At 48.3% G+C, this 13,843-nt stretch overlaps 1 protein-coding gene across 1 annotated transcript in view; it reads left to right on the top strand.

Annotated features, from left to right (window-relative positions):
* Positions 1-13,843, top strand: part of ALPK2 (alpha kinase 2) — a 116,824-nt gene that overhangs the window by 55,469 nt on the left and 47,512 nt on the right.

The raw sequence follows: 13,843 nt of genomic DNA, 5'->3' as shown, positions 1-13,843 counted from the left end.
TGTTTTATTTTTTAGATTCCACATATAGGTGAAAACATACAGTGTTTGTCTGTCTTTGTCTAACATATTTAACTAAGCATAATACCTTCCAAATCCATCCATGTTGTTGCAAATGGCAATATTTCCTTTTCATGGCTGGGTAGTATTCCACTATGTGTGTGTGTGTGTGTGTGTGTGTGTGTGTGTGTGTGTGTGTGTGTGTGTGTGTGTGTGTGTGTGTGTGTATAAACCACTTCTTTACCCATTCATCTGTTGATAGACACTTAGGCTGCTTTTATATCTTAGCTATTGTAAATAATGCTACTATGAACATTGGGTGCATGTATCTTTGCAAATTAGTGTTTTCATTTTCTTCAGATAAACACCCAGAAATGGACTAGCTGGATCCTGTGGTAGTTCTATTTTTAATTTTTTGAGGAACCTTCATACTGTTTTCCATAGTGGCTGAAACAATTTACATTGCCACCAACAAGTGTTCCCTTTTCTCCACATCCTTGCCAACACTTGTTATTTAATGCATATTTATTAAGCACCTACTTAGTGTATCAAGTATTCCAGCAAACAGCTGTGTCAGTCCCACAAGAGCTTATAATGCAATTCCCTGAGCTGGAAGCCCGAGAATGGTCCTTGATGTCCTCCTCATCTTCAATCCCTACATCTAACCAGTCCCCCAATCCTGTCAATTTTCCTTGTACAGTGTCTCCTGAGTTGGAATCTTCCTCTCCCTATTGGTTTCCAAGAGCTGCCATAACAAATTATCACCCTGGGGGGGCTTAAAACAACAGAAACTTATTCTCTCACAGTTCTGATGTTCAGAAGTCTGAGATCAAGGTTTTGGCAAGGCTGGTTCCTCCTGGAGACTCTCTCTGAGGGAGAAGCCATTCCATGCCTCTCTCCTGGCTTCTGATGGCTGCTGGCCATCCTTGTAGCTGCATCACTCCAATCTCTGCCTATATGGTCACATGGTATTTTCCCTGTGTGTCTCTGTGTCCAAATTCCTGTCTTCTTATAAAGATACCAGTCATTGGATTGAGAGCCATTCAAATCCAGTGTGACCTCATCTTAACTTGATTACATCTGCAAAGACTATTTTCAAATAAGGTCAGCTACACAGGTGCCAGGGGTTACGACTTGAACATATCTTTTTGGAGGACACAATTCCATCCACAACACACTCCATCCTTCAGCCACCACTGTAGCCCAGTCTTCATAATTTTATCTAGACCACGGCAATAGACTCCTTGGACCACTGTCTTTCTCTTCTAAGATACTCTCATGTTACTGCAACAATCTTCCTGAAACCTAAATCTGGGAATATCATTCCCTTGTTCAGACCAATGAAAACATCACTTTCCTAGCCCCTGTCAAACTTGGATGGACACTTTGCTTTAGGAATAAATCTGTGCCATGTGTAGGAGTCTCCAGAATGAGACTGTGGGCTCCTTCAGCTGTCTCCCTGCTCTCACCCTTCCCAAATCCTAGTCATTCCAGATAAATGGATACTTTGGATGCCCCAGTGCCTTTGTTCATGCTGTTTCCTCCATCATCTCCTTGTAGAGTATATTCTGACCTCCTTGGCTTTGTCTGCCTCCTTACACAGAATTCAGGTTCTAAGAAGACACAATCTTTTCTGGTGATAGTCTTTCCCCAGCAGGTAGGGTGAGGCCTGGCATGTAGAGAGCTTTCCATGATTCTTTGCTGAACAAAGGAATGAAGGAATTAATAAATGTAAATGCACAGGCGGCAGATTCTGGATCTTTCTCTGCTACATTTGTCCCTTCTCCTCTCCCTGAAGGAAACTTAATCTCTCCCATAACATTTTATTCCTAATCTCTCTGCTAGCATTTACTGTATATTTTAGCTGTTTGTAAGCCCAGCCGGGCTGTTACTCTGTGAGCTACGTGGAGACAGGCACTGGGTCTAATTCATCTGTAAATGCCAAGAAGAAACACAGTGCCTGTCAATATTGTTTGTCGAACTGAATTAAATCTACTTACAGAGGCAAGACAGAAGTGGGAAAAGTCATATTCCCCCACCCCCTCCGATTTACGGCCTCCACTGTATTTACAGAGCTGAGCGTAGGGGCAGGGCAGGAGGTAAAATTGCAAATTCTGTAAGTTCCCCTTTCTGCTGATGCTTGAAAAATTATCTTTCTGAGTCAGCACAGGTATTTTGATACTGCCTTGAGATTTCAGGCATTTTTTTAAAGTGATGGTTTAAAAACAAGTGCTTTCGCATTTACCATCAAACTGATAGTGTCGGGTGGGAAAATAACCATCGTGAAAACTGTTTACCCTTCATCTTCTAAATTTCTAGTTCAGGGTCTAAATCTGACAACAAATATATGGGACTCCCCAGTCACTGCCTCTCCATCACAGATGGGAGAGCCTGGGGCTCCGGCACAGACAGGCCCCTCCAAGAACAGTCTGAAGTGGTTGATGCTGATTACGGGGTCTGGAAGGCTGGGCTCTAGAACACCAGCCTTCTGGAGGGTGAAACCGTGGGTAATTATCAGTCACGTCCAGTTCACCTGCCTTCACCAATCAAGGTTGTTTTCACTGTTGCTACAAAAGACTTTCATGACTTCCAAGCGGCACTTTAAAAAAAAATATTTATTTATTTTTGTCTGCATTGGGTCTTCGTTTCTGCGCGCAGGCTTTCTCTAGTTGTAGCGAGCGGGGGTTACTCTTTGTTGGGTTGCGCGGGCTTCTCATTGCAGAGCACAGGCTCTAGGCACACAGGCTTCAGTAATTGTGGCGCGTGGGTTTCAGTAATTGTGGTTCACGGGCTTAGCTGCTCCGTGGTATGTGGGATCTTCCCAGACCAGGGCTAGAAACCCTTGTTGCCTGCACTGGCAGGCGGGTTCTTAACCACTGCGCCACCAGGCAAGTCCCCCAAGAGGCACGTTTGCCTGAGTTGTTTTCCAGGAACTTGGGAGTCAGCTGTGTCTAGTTGGAGCTGAGCTGGTTGAGACTGGTTAGGACCACCCACCCTCCAACTGGGCATGCGCGAGTGTCCACTCACTGACCTTTTGACGTCAGAGGGCCGAAAACTCCGCCCTCAGATCGTGCGAAGAGCCTCCATTTCTGAACGTGGGGAGAACGGCTGCCTCACCTTTTTCTTTTTTCCAGCCACCTTTCCCCACCCTCCCCGTGCCTGAGACCGCCCTGCTTCGATCTCATAAATACCCTGAGCCCCTGGCCTCCGGCGTGGAAGCTCTGAGGTTTGTTCCGCGGTCTCCTCGCTAGGCTGCCTCACGGAGAAACCGTCTTTTCCACAGACTTTGGGGTCTGGGCATTTTGGCTGCTTGGGCTTTGGGCAAGGGAATTGGGTTCAGTAGCAAAAGCAGAGCAGTGACAAGGGACAGACTCCCCGTTGTACTGAGTTTTATCCTCCCGACAGACTTTACTTTCACCCCAGAAACAAGCGTAGCCTCCAGAAGAAAGCCAGCCTCTCCGTGCCTGTCCTGTGGCTAGAACCGCACTGTACGCCTCTCTGTTCCTCACTCTAAGCCTCGCTCTCAGCCACACCCCGCAGTCAGGTGACGGAGCTTAGCTGTTGGGAGTTGATAGCGGGCTGCGGGGGAGGAGGGCCCGTGGGGAAGCCTGGGGAAAAGTGGGCTGCTGTAGTGGATTGAAAGGCGTCCCGCAAGTTCATATGCGCCTGGAACCTCAGAACGTGAGAGAAGTTAGGTTCCTTGCAGATGTCATTAGTTGAGGTCCAAAGACAAAGATTCTTTTCTGGGGACACCCTGATTCCAGACTCTGGCCTCCAGAACTAAGGGAATGTGTGTTCTGTTAAGTTAACCGGTTTGTAGTAATTTCCGAAGTCCTAGGAAAAAGCCCTAGTTGCCAACGGTGTGTACAGGGAATTACCAGAAAAAATTCTTGTCCACTTCTGCCTCAATCTTCTTCCAAAGCATCTCGGGACTGGGGGGAGGGGGGTGCCTTGGGCATGAGATGCGGATGGTGATTAGAGTTGTACGGAGGAAAGCAAACAGATAAACAGGTGTTTGGCTTTATTTTCATTTAAGCAGGGCAGTAATCTTTAAAGTCAGGCTTTGAGTTTTCTCAGGTCCTTTCTTCTTAGGGTCTTACCTGCACAATCAGAAGTCGGCAGTGTGTGAGGGTGTGGACGAGGGCACCTGGCCCTCAGATGCCGGGACAAAAGGGCCGACGGAGTCGGGGCTCATGGGGGCACGTAATCCCAACTCGAGTTCTCCTAACCTCGGGGTTGGGTTAGAACAAACCGAGGGAAAGAAACCATGAGGCCGGGAGCTGTTTCCCTGCTTCCCTTCTGGGACACGGGGCCTAGCCAGTCCCCACCCACCTACCAGAGGCTGCTTAGTGAGAGAGAACTGTGCTCCACTCATCCCCCAAACCGCTACATGACTGGGAGCTTCTGAGGAAGACGTCGTGATCAGTGCCAGAGAACAAGCATGAAGGGAATGCGTTTGCTCACGCGTACAAGAAGTCCTATGTGTGAATCTTCACCACAAGTACAAGTACCAGCTCAGCATGTTGTTACCTTCTTAGTTCCAAATCGGTGAGTCCTAGACATTTTCTTTCTTGTTTTTAAAGTCTTCCCCCAATACCTTCAGCTTTCCAGAAGCTTCTTTGTGAACCATTCTTTTTCTGTCAACAAGGGGAAAGTTGATTTCTGACGGCTCCATCAAAAGAGGCTCCTGAATTTCTAATCTGCACCTGCCCCTCCCCATGCCCCCCTTGCCTCTGACTGCCTTCATCTTTAAAGTACAGGTGTTTAAACTTAACCCTTTGGTTGCATGTTGTAAATTCACAACCCTGTCCCCCCACCTTCAGTGCCTGGTGTCCATGGTACAACCACGCTGATGTCTTCTTTGGGGTTTGTATTGGGAACCTCATTTGCTCATAGATAAAACAAGAGACACTTCTTCTCAAAAGAGGACAGGTGGCTTCCATTTCAATCTAAAGATTGAGGCCAACAGCACCAAGTCATTAGCGGTGAAGAGTTAGTTTAGTGGCAAGGACACATTAAGCAAAGCACAGGACCTCGGGCAGGGTAGCGGGTAGATCAGTGTCTCGATAGAGTTAGACGAGAACCAGACTCTGAGGGGCTGGACAAACCCTCCCTGCCTCTGCCGGCAAAGGGACACGGGACCAAGAACAGACTGGTTGGATGTCCACTCCTTTGACCTATTTTTGAGCACCTACTGTGTGCCTTGCACCACGATGAGTAAGACTAACCCTGTCCTCCCCTCATGGATCTCACTGTCCAGGGAACTTTGCGTCTCCTGTTGAAGAAGCTGTCTCTGATTCTAATCGGGTAACTGTTGCTGCCGCCTGGGTAACTGTGCCCTCCTGGAACTGTACTCTTTTTGGGGATATTTTCTGTTTAAGCAGAAGCCTAACCTAAGGACCTGTAGCTGTCCTGCTGCTTACTTGAAGTACATGGCCTATAAGGGACTCTTCAAGCCCCAATCCTACATTTTTTCATTTTTGGTAATGGCCATCCAAGACAGGCAACCTGCCTATATGTTTATGTTCAGATTTTCCAAGTGCCAAATAGCATCGCCCCTGTACACTTTGAAGCCTCGCTGAATAGGCAAGTAGTGTAGTCACCATGACAAGTATTTCCTGTTTCTAAAGTTTACAAGAACTGGCTTTGTACCATGTATTATTGTCAGGGTAGTACGGTAACTGCTACTAGGTTTTGGTTTTGCTCACAAATTCTAGAAACTGTAAAGGGAGACGGATTTTTGCGAATGCTTTTCTGGAACCTAAGGTTTAACACCACCACTCCCCCCGCCCCTCCTTGTTATCTAGTCCAAAATCTGCAGAGAAGTTTTGGTCTGTGGGAATAATTCCACAGCTGGGTATGTTCCTAGCTCAGAACCCACAGCTGGGATTCACTCCGTGGCCTCAGGGGCCTGGAGGAGGGAATCAAGGGACTCAAGTGGGTCTGGAAGCTCTTAATTCTTTGAAAGACTGGGGAAAACGAGACTTTCTGGGTGAAAGAAGCCATACTTTTTCTCAACGCCAAAAAGGATTTAGCACATTTAGAGGCTGACAGCTGCTGGTCTTCCCTTGTGTGGCCATGACGGTTTTCATTGCCATGTACTAAGTCTGTGGGCCTCTAGAACGCTGCAGGATCAACTCAGGGCCCATATGCTGACACAGTGCAGCCCACTAAAAAGATGGGGCACTTAGTACATAGAGGGGAGACAAGAGCTAGGAATCGGGGAGCGTTCTCCAGCCCACTCTGTCTCTTCCCTGATCCTCCCTGGGGCCGCCACTGTCTTGTCCTGAATCAGTCTACATATGTGTCCTTTCCCCTAACAAGTCTCATAGGTAGTCGAGGTAGATCTAGAAGCCTTAGGAGTTAAAAGCTGGCTCCAAGTGGAAGGTGAGGTTTAAGCCCCACTTCAATGTTTGTATTGTCTCCATGGCAGCAGGTCATAGAACACCAAAGCTAGCGAGGGCCAAGAGGTACTCTCCAACCCTCATTTTACCGTGGAAGAAACAGCCTCAGATCCAGTGACTTCACCAAAGCCATTTCCCATGAGGCAGTGCATCCAGGATAAACACGTGGCTTTTCTGAGGCCCACTGCTCCATCCATCTCCCTGCTCCACTTGCCTTTCACCTCCTCATCCAAGTGCCAGTCTGTTTGGGACGTAGCAAGAAACACGAAGAGTGTTCAGAAATGCGTGGTCGTATTCAAGAAAAATCATTAGCCTTCCCAATTCCACTTTTCTTATGTTGGCATAGCTCCTAGTTGCATATGTGGAAATCAAGGCTCTCATTGCCCAGCAAACTCTCAGATGCAGGAAAACAAAGACGCCCATGGGAAAGGAAGACAGTTGCTTTTCTGGACCACTGTACTTGGGAGTTTACCATGAAATGGTCTTATGTGTTAGAATAGCTGGTATTTCTCCTTAACATTACACAACCCTAAGTCCCAAAGGCATACATTTCTGTACCATTTTGCAAACATTAACTGTATTGATGCCTGTAAAGCACTTAGAGCAGCGCCTGCTGGGTGTTAAGGGCTACACAGGACTTGGTGATTGTCTCTAGCAGTGGTGCTGAGACGTCACCTGAGATGCACAAAAACGCAAGCTTCTGGCCTGTGCTCTGGGACTCTGGCTCACCGTGTTACCAGGCAAAGATCTCACTAGCGCACGGAGCCCCTTAGCTCTAGGAAATGGTATTCGTCATGGAAACCCAGTCCTCTCCCAAGAAATCAAATTGGTGTTTTACAAACTGTTTCCCAAGAAATCAGGCAGGAGTATGACCCCAGCTGGCTGAAAATTTCATGCCTCCCAGGAGGGTCTGGAATGAAGAAGAGTTGGTCAAGGGAGGAGGGTGTTTTCAGGGTTGGAGATTTTTAAAAATTTTTTGGCTGTGCCACGCTGCTTGTGGGATCTCAGTTCCCCAACCAGGGATCAAACCCGTGCCCTCGGCAGTGAAAGCGCAGAGTCCTAACCACTGGACCGCCAGGGAATTCCCAGGATTGGGGACTTTAGATGTGTGTCCTCCACTTTGTGTTCTTTTAACATTCAAAGCCTTCAGTGAAGCTCCTTTCTGGGCATCCCAGCAACTCCTAAAAATAAACTCGAGTTCTTGAAATGTTCTAGTTTGCCTTTAAGCTTCCTTTGGCTGGAGACCGGGCTATTTTCAGTTTCCCAGCCCCAGGTGGTATGGATTTGATCCATTGAATGACAAATGACGCTGTGCCCTGTAGTGAGGGCTCAGCAGACACTTAGGAAAGGTTAGCCAGTGGGCGAGACTGCAGCCAGCCCAGGCTGGCTGGGGAGTGGGGGAACTCCCATTTAAAGATTGCTGGAACCCCAGGGGGAGACTGATGTGTAGATAACCATGGAGGGACATGGTGCTATTTGTATTGAGTCCAGATAAGGAACATCTAAAAAGAAACAGGAGTTAAATTGTCCCACGGGAGGACATGGCAGTGTATGGCAAGACTGCCCAGCTGAAGCCAAGAGCTAAGGGGCTTAACTCGCATGGCTCTGGACGGTTGAATGTGGCCTTTAGAACCATGGTCTCTCCTTTGATCCATCTTTTCACATTTCCCCATCCTCCCGCCACCCACCTTCGACTTCACGTTCGCCTTGCCCCAGGCCCTACTGATCCCTTGTCATTTTGACCAGCTCCCCAGCACCCTGTCCAGGAGCCATACCCGGTGCCCTTTGTGACACTGTCCTTCAAGCTAATCCCTGCCTGTCGAAGGGCTCCAGGTGAATCTCATGTGCCTTTTCCTTCAGCCTCCAGCCATATCCTTTCCTCTAGCATCCATTAGGAAAGCTTTTAGATGCTGGTAACAGAATAACCAACAACCAGCGGCCTCAAACATATGAACTTTCGTTGTTCCCTTCACAAGAAGTCCAGGGGTAGAAGGCCTCGGTGTTGATCCAGTGGCTTGAGGATACCTGCCAGCTCCCAAGTCCATCCTTTCTGCTCCACCAGCTGTAGCGGGCTTTTCATTCTCGTGCTGGTTGCCTCGTGACTGCAAGTTGATTGCTGCAGCACCAGGCATCACATGTTCGTCACAGGAAGAAGGAAGGGGGTAGGCAAGGTACCTACCGTGTCTGTACCTTCTGTATAAGGAAAGCAAAGCTTCTCTGGGAGCTCCTTAGTGGAATTCCCCTTACATCATTAGCCAGAACTGACTAATGGCTATGCAGGAGGCTGGGAGCATACGTGGTTTTCCAACCTCCTCTAGTTGGAGGTGGCAAGGGAGGAGGGGTTGAGGATCAGCAGTGTCTTCCACACCTGCGCACTCTAATCAGTAGAGAGGCCTCCTGAGACCGCACTGGGCTGTCCAAGAGTTATCTAAGAATTGATACCTAAAGAGAGCACCCTCTAGTTTTTGCACTGCAGGGATCCTTTTTTTTTTTTTTTTTTTTTTTTGCAGTACGCGGGCCTCTCACTGTTGTGGCCTCTCCCGTTGCGGAGCACAGGCTCCGGACGCGCAGGCTCAGCGGCCATGGCTCACGGGCCCAGCCGCTGTGCGGCACGTGGGATCCTCCCGGACCGGGGCATGAACCCATGTCCCCTGCATCGGCAGGCGGACTCTCAACCACTGCACCACCAGGGAAGCCCCGCACTGCAGGGATCTTATCCATCAAGTGGAAGAGGAAGAATCAGTGGTGACCTTCCTTTTACTCCTGGAGCAGCACTGTTTGTTAAATTCCATCCATTTGGCCATTAGCACAACTTGTCAAGAACTGCTGTTTATCTTCCTGCCCGCCAACACCTTGTCTCTTCAGCTGGATTATAAGCCATCTGAGAAGAGGGATCTTATCTCATACCACCTTCTATTGTTAGTCACTGAAATTAGTGTCATGCACTTCATGGCATCCAGGACACTCCCTCTAATGATGAAGATAACCCTGCACATCATGGGGTGGGTGAAGAGACAACACACCTTCCATGGGATCCACGGGAGACACACTTAGGAGGCAGAATTTCTTGGAAAGGCTAACAGGTGGAAACAATGTGGTTGTAAAATCAGGCATGTTGGATAGAGGAGGGCTTGGAGACGGTTGTGCAAGCAGAGTTAAGTTTCAAGCTTCGCGCTGCTTTCAAAACCAGGCTTGGAAGTGTTACCCTTTGGTCTACCCCTCCCGCTGCTGGTACTCATTCATGTTTATTTACTCAGTAATAGAGTCCTTACTGTGTGCTAAGGTTCTAACAAAATTCAGCAAAGAATAACAAGTCCTGCCCTCAGAGCTTCCTCAGAAGCTGATGAAGAAGCAGTCATGTTGTAAGGAATGAGGACCACTGTAGTCTCATCCTCACTGTGTCTCAGGAGCTCAGAGGGTCTGGGTTTAGATTAGGGGGCGTTGCCAGCCCTTTGGGGTTTGCTTTAACTTCTCTTGCTTTAACTTCTTGTTTTTTAAAAAAACAAAAACCAAAAACCTGAGTTGGAAAGAGCTTTAGAACCAGCCGGACTCGGCTTTAAGTCCCGGTTCTGCCCGTGACTGTGGGACCTGGGAGGAGGTCTCTAACCCCTGACATCGGTGGCCTCACGTGCCAGTTCTCGGTTACTGCCTCTCAGCATGGAAGCACGCCTCAGTACGTGCTTGATCATACCAGAACTTCATTCACCATTTCTCCTTTCAGTTGAGCGTGACGTGAAGCTTTCTCAGCAGAGGGTGTGGGAGGAAGAGGCTTGTCCTCTTCAGCACTGGCGGGGGGCCGGGGATATGGCTGCGTGGTTATCCGGTAGGGCCTGCCCCAGCTACAGGGCCCAGAACACGGTCCATCGGCGGCCTCGTAGCCTTGGCCTAGCGACAGCCGTCCTACCATCCTCGCGGATACCGCAGCCCTGCGCGGCCAGCCCGCCCTGAGGGCTTCCTGCCTGCACTGACATCCAGGCTCCCTCCACGTGGCCCATACACAGGGCTGGTGTTCCCTCTTACCACCCCTACCATATGTAGCCCACCTGCTCGGAAGGCCTCTGCTCCTGCAGGTCCCCGACCACCACTGCACACCTGGGCACTGTGTGCCGATCGCTGACTCCCTGCCTACCCACAGAAGGGTGGTGTATGGCTCGCCCAGCAATGCTGGATCAGCTCTGGCCTGGCCAAACCTGCAAACATCTCTGCTACCTGGTGGCCTGATTACACCTTCTGCAACTACATCTGTGCCCCTTGCAAGTGGTCCCTCCTTGGTACTTTCCCTCCCATAGAGCACCTTAGGCTTTCCCGCTATCTTGCAGCTACTCTTCTATTGCAGTTAACAATCCTCTATACTCAACTTCCCTTATTTAACCTAATATGTGGTTTCTGTTTCCTGATTGGACCCAGGCTATTGACCTCATCAGTAAAGAAGAGATGCTAGAATCAGTGTTTCAGATTTATTTTACCAATCAACTGAGAAAGCCAACGTAAAGCCCAAAGAGCACAGCTCTGCTCATTCGAGTTGCTCTGTTTTCTGCCTAAGCCACTACTGTCTTCTCACAGAACAAGGGAAATGAATGTCAGTGAGTGCCAGGCACTTGACAGGATAGTGCTGACGTGCGTGTGGTTAGCCCTAGAGGAAGAGACCGAGGGTCAGAGAGGCTAAAGAGGTTACGTGGGGTCATGAATGCAATATGGGATTAAGCTGAAGCCCAGGCGGCCGGTCCTGAGTCCACACACCATGCTGGGTTTCCGCCGAGAGCCCTAAACTCTCCTCCTCCTCACCTGAATAAGGACAATTTTCCTACATAACACAACCACCTGAGTCTCACCACTCACTCTGTGATGAGAATAGCTGAGCAGCAGGAGAATCGTTTGCTGGAGTTCTTTCATAATGACTTAACTAAGAGATCTCCCCCTGAAAGAAAGGTCTGACTCATTTGAAAGGTGTGAGCCTGCGGTTTCCCTTTCTCTGAGTTGGCCTCCGAGGAGGCTGCCCTTGGAACCGATGCTGTGAGCCTCAGCAAGTATGCATTGGACTGTGAAAAGCTCTGCTTTGAGGCCGTCCATTGGTTACAATCACATTTTATGGAGTTTCACATCAGCAGTGAACCAATTTGTACGGCTGCTTGCTTGAACCTAACTTCCAAAAGGCCAGCAGTCTTCTATGTTCACTGATGCTTCTCCAGTCCTTAGAACAGGTTTGTATATAGTAGGTGCTCAGTAAATAGTCAAGTGGATGAATTTTACATCGTCAGGGATTCGCCATATTTCTTTATGTGTGGAGCTTCACTAGGCTATTTTTTTTTTTTTTTTTTTGTGGTACGCGGGCCTCTCACTGTTGTGGCCTCTCCTGTTGCGGAGCACAGGCTCCGGACGCGCAGGCTCAGTGGCCATGGCTCACGGGCCCAGCCGCTCCGCGGCATGTGGGATCTTCCCGGACCGGGGCACAAACCCGCGTCCCCTGCATCGGCAGGCGGACTCTCAACCACTGTGCCACCAGGGAAGCCCTTCACTAGGCTATTTTAAAGTAGGATTTTATTTTAAAAGGTAGAGAGGGGAGGAATCAGTCTACCTTAGTAGGAACAGGACTCCTGTAAATCAAGGCATGATACACCATGGTTATGGTATATCACAATGACCAAACCACCCTAATCAAAGCTTACTTCTCCTGTGTTTCAGCCTACAACTCTGATACACTAGTTAGCAATAATGGGTTGGTAACATCCCAGTTAGTAACACAGTGGCTTTTTGACTGGAGCCCTTTGGAAAAAATTGTCCAGTACCTGGCAGAGAATTCTACACATGGCAGCTAGTCCTTAAATGTTGAGCACTGATGTTGTGATGATGACAAGATCTTAAAGGGCTGACATAGGTAGTGGAAGCTCGGGCAGGGAGGAAGGCTCAGGAGAGGGTCCTGGTGTTTTTGATCAGATAATCTCCCTACACCTCTCAAATCATGACCGGGAAGCTACCCATGCTTTCTATGCTTTTAATAGTTCGGTAGATTTGTGCTATAGCTCAAAAAAAAAAAAAAAAAAAAAAAACCCCACCAAATTAGCAAACGAAAAGAACATTCTCTACACGTTACAGATGTTCAGGTAGAGAGGGGAAATCATGAACACATTAAAGTCCTGGACACTTAAAGGAACAAAACTTCTTTACCAGAAATTTCTTTTCCCTCTTCCATTTTCACATGATGGGAAAAGTATATAGAGTTTCCTTTTAGAGACAGGATGTGAACCAGTAGTGCCTGTGCTTGTGGCTAGAAGTTTCTTAGGAGAGACTTTGTCCCAAAGACGGGAGCAGGGGAAAGCTCAAACCCTCTCAAGTGTAGAGGTTTAATGGGTGAAGTTGAGTAGATCTGACTCGTGCGTGGTGTTCATTCAGTTACTGATTCTTTCAACAAGTGTTTATGGAGCCCCTGCTAGGTGCCAACCACTGTACCGGGCCTTAAACAGCCTAGAATGGGAGCTCCCTGCAGATGGGCATTTTGCTTGTATTGTATCCCATCACCTGGGATACTTTCTAGCACGTTGGAGGTATTCAATAAATATTTGAACTGATGAATGGTCCTAGCACTCACGGAATGTATAGCCCAGGAAACTAAATTTCTTATTCAGCACTTTTATGCCAACCAAATGAGTTAAATGAACATCAGGGTACCTTTCAGGAGAAAAGGAGAGGTGAGTCACTGGCTGCAGGCAGCCTTGGGGAGTGTGGAAAACATGAGTGGTGCGCTGTTGTCCTGTTTCCTACTGACGGTGTGTAAAGGGATTGACTGATTTTCACATGTGATTGATGGGAATAAGCGTCAGGACCCTGGAGCTACGTGTATTCCAGCTCTACGTTGTCGTGCGCGGGGGGAGAGACTCTCCTCCCCTCTTTAAGCCCAGTCATCGATTCCCGCACAGTTGAACGGGGCTGCTTCAAAGTAGGAGTCCTGGGGGCAAAGAAGGAGGTGCTTGTCCCAGATCAGCGATTCCCTTCTCCTTGGCTGGGCATAATTCTGATCTGTTTTGAAATAATCAATGAGCTAAAAGTTTCAAGAGGCAAGAATTTAGACTGAGTTTACTTCTTCGAACAATATCCAGTGTCGCAGGACAGTCAGATAGTACCATGATGGGTTCACTCCTCGAAAAGTGAGATTTATTCTGTCCTTCCCCCTTTCCTCACTTTCTCTTTCCCTGTCTCTATATCTCTTCCCCCAAACCCAAGAAGTCCTGAACCCCATACTTCTTGTGGATATGATTTCCCTGCCACAGGGCATCTGTCTTAAAGTGGTTGAGGCACTTCAAGATTTTATAACCTTCCTGGGGCAGAAATGACTGGCAGTGCTGAAGGCCGATCATAACTCCATTACTTCATTAGAGGTGGGTTCAAAAGACATGCCTCTTTAGTAATTAACCAGCAAGCTGGCCTACTCGGGGGACAAAGATTGC

This window comes from Mesoplodon mirus, assembly GCF_964341445.2.
Source record: "Mesoplodon mirus genome assembly, chromosome: 13".
Taxonomy (NCBI): Eukaryota; Metazoa; Chordata; class Mammalia; order Artiodactyla; family Ziphiidae; genus Mesoplodon; species Mesoplodon mirus.
The sequence above is the reverse complement of the archived record's forward strand: the minus strand, read 5'-3'. Positions and strand labels throughout refer to the sequence as shown.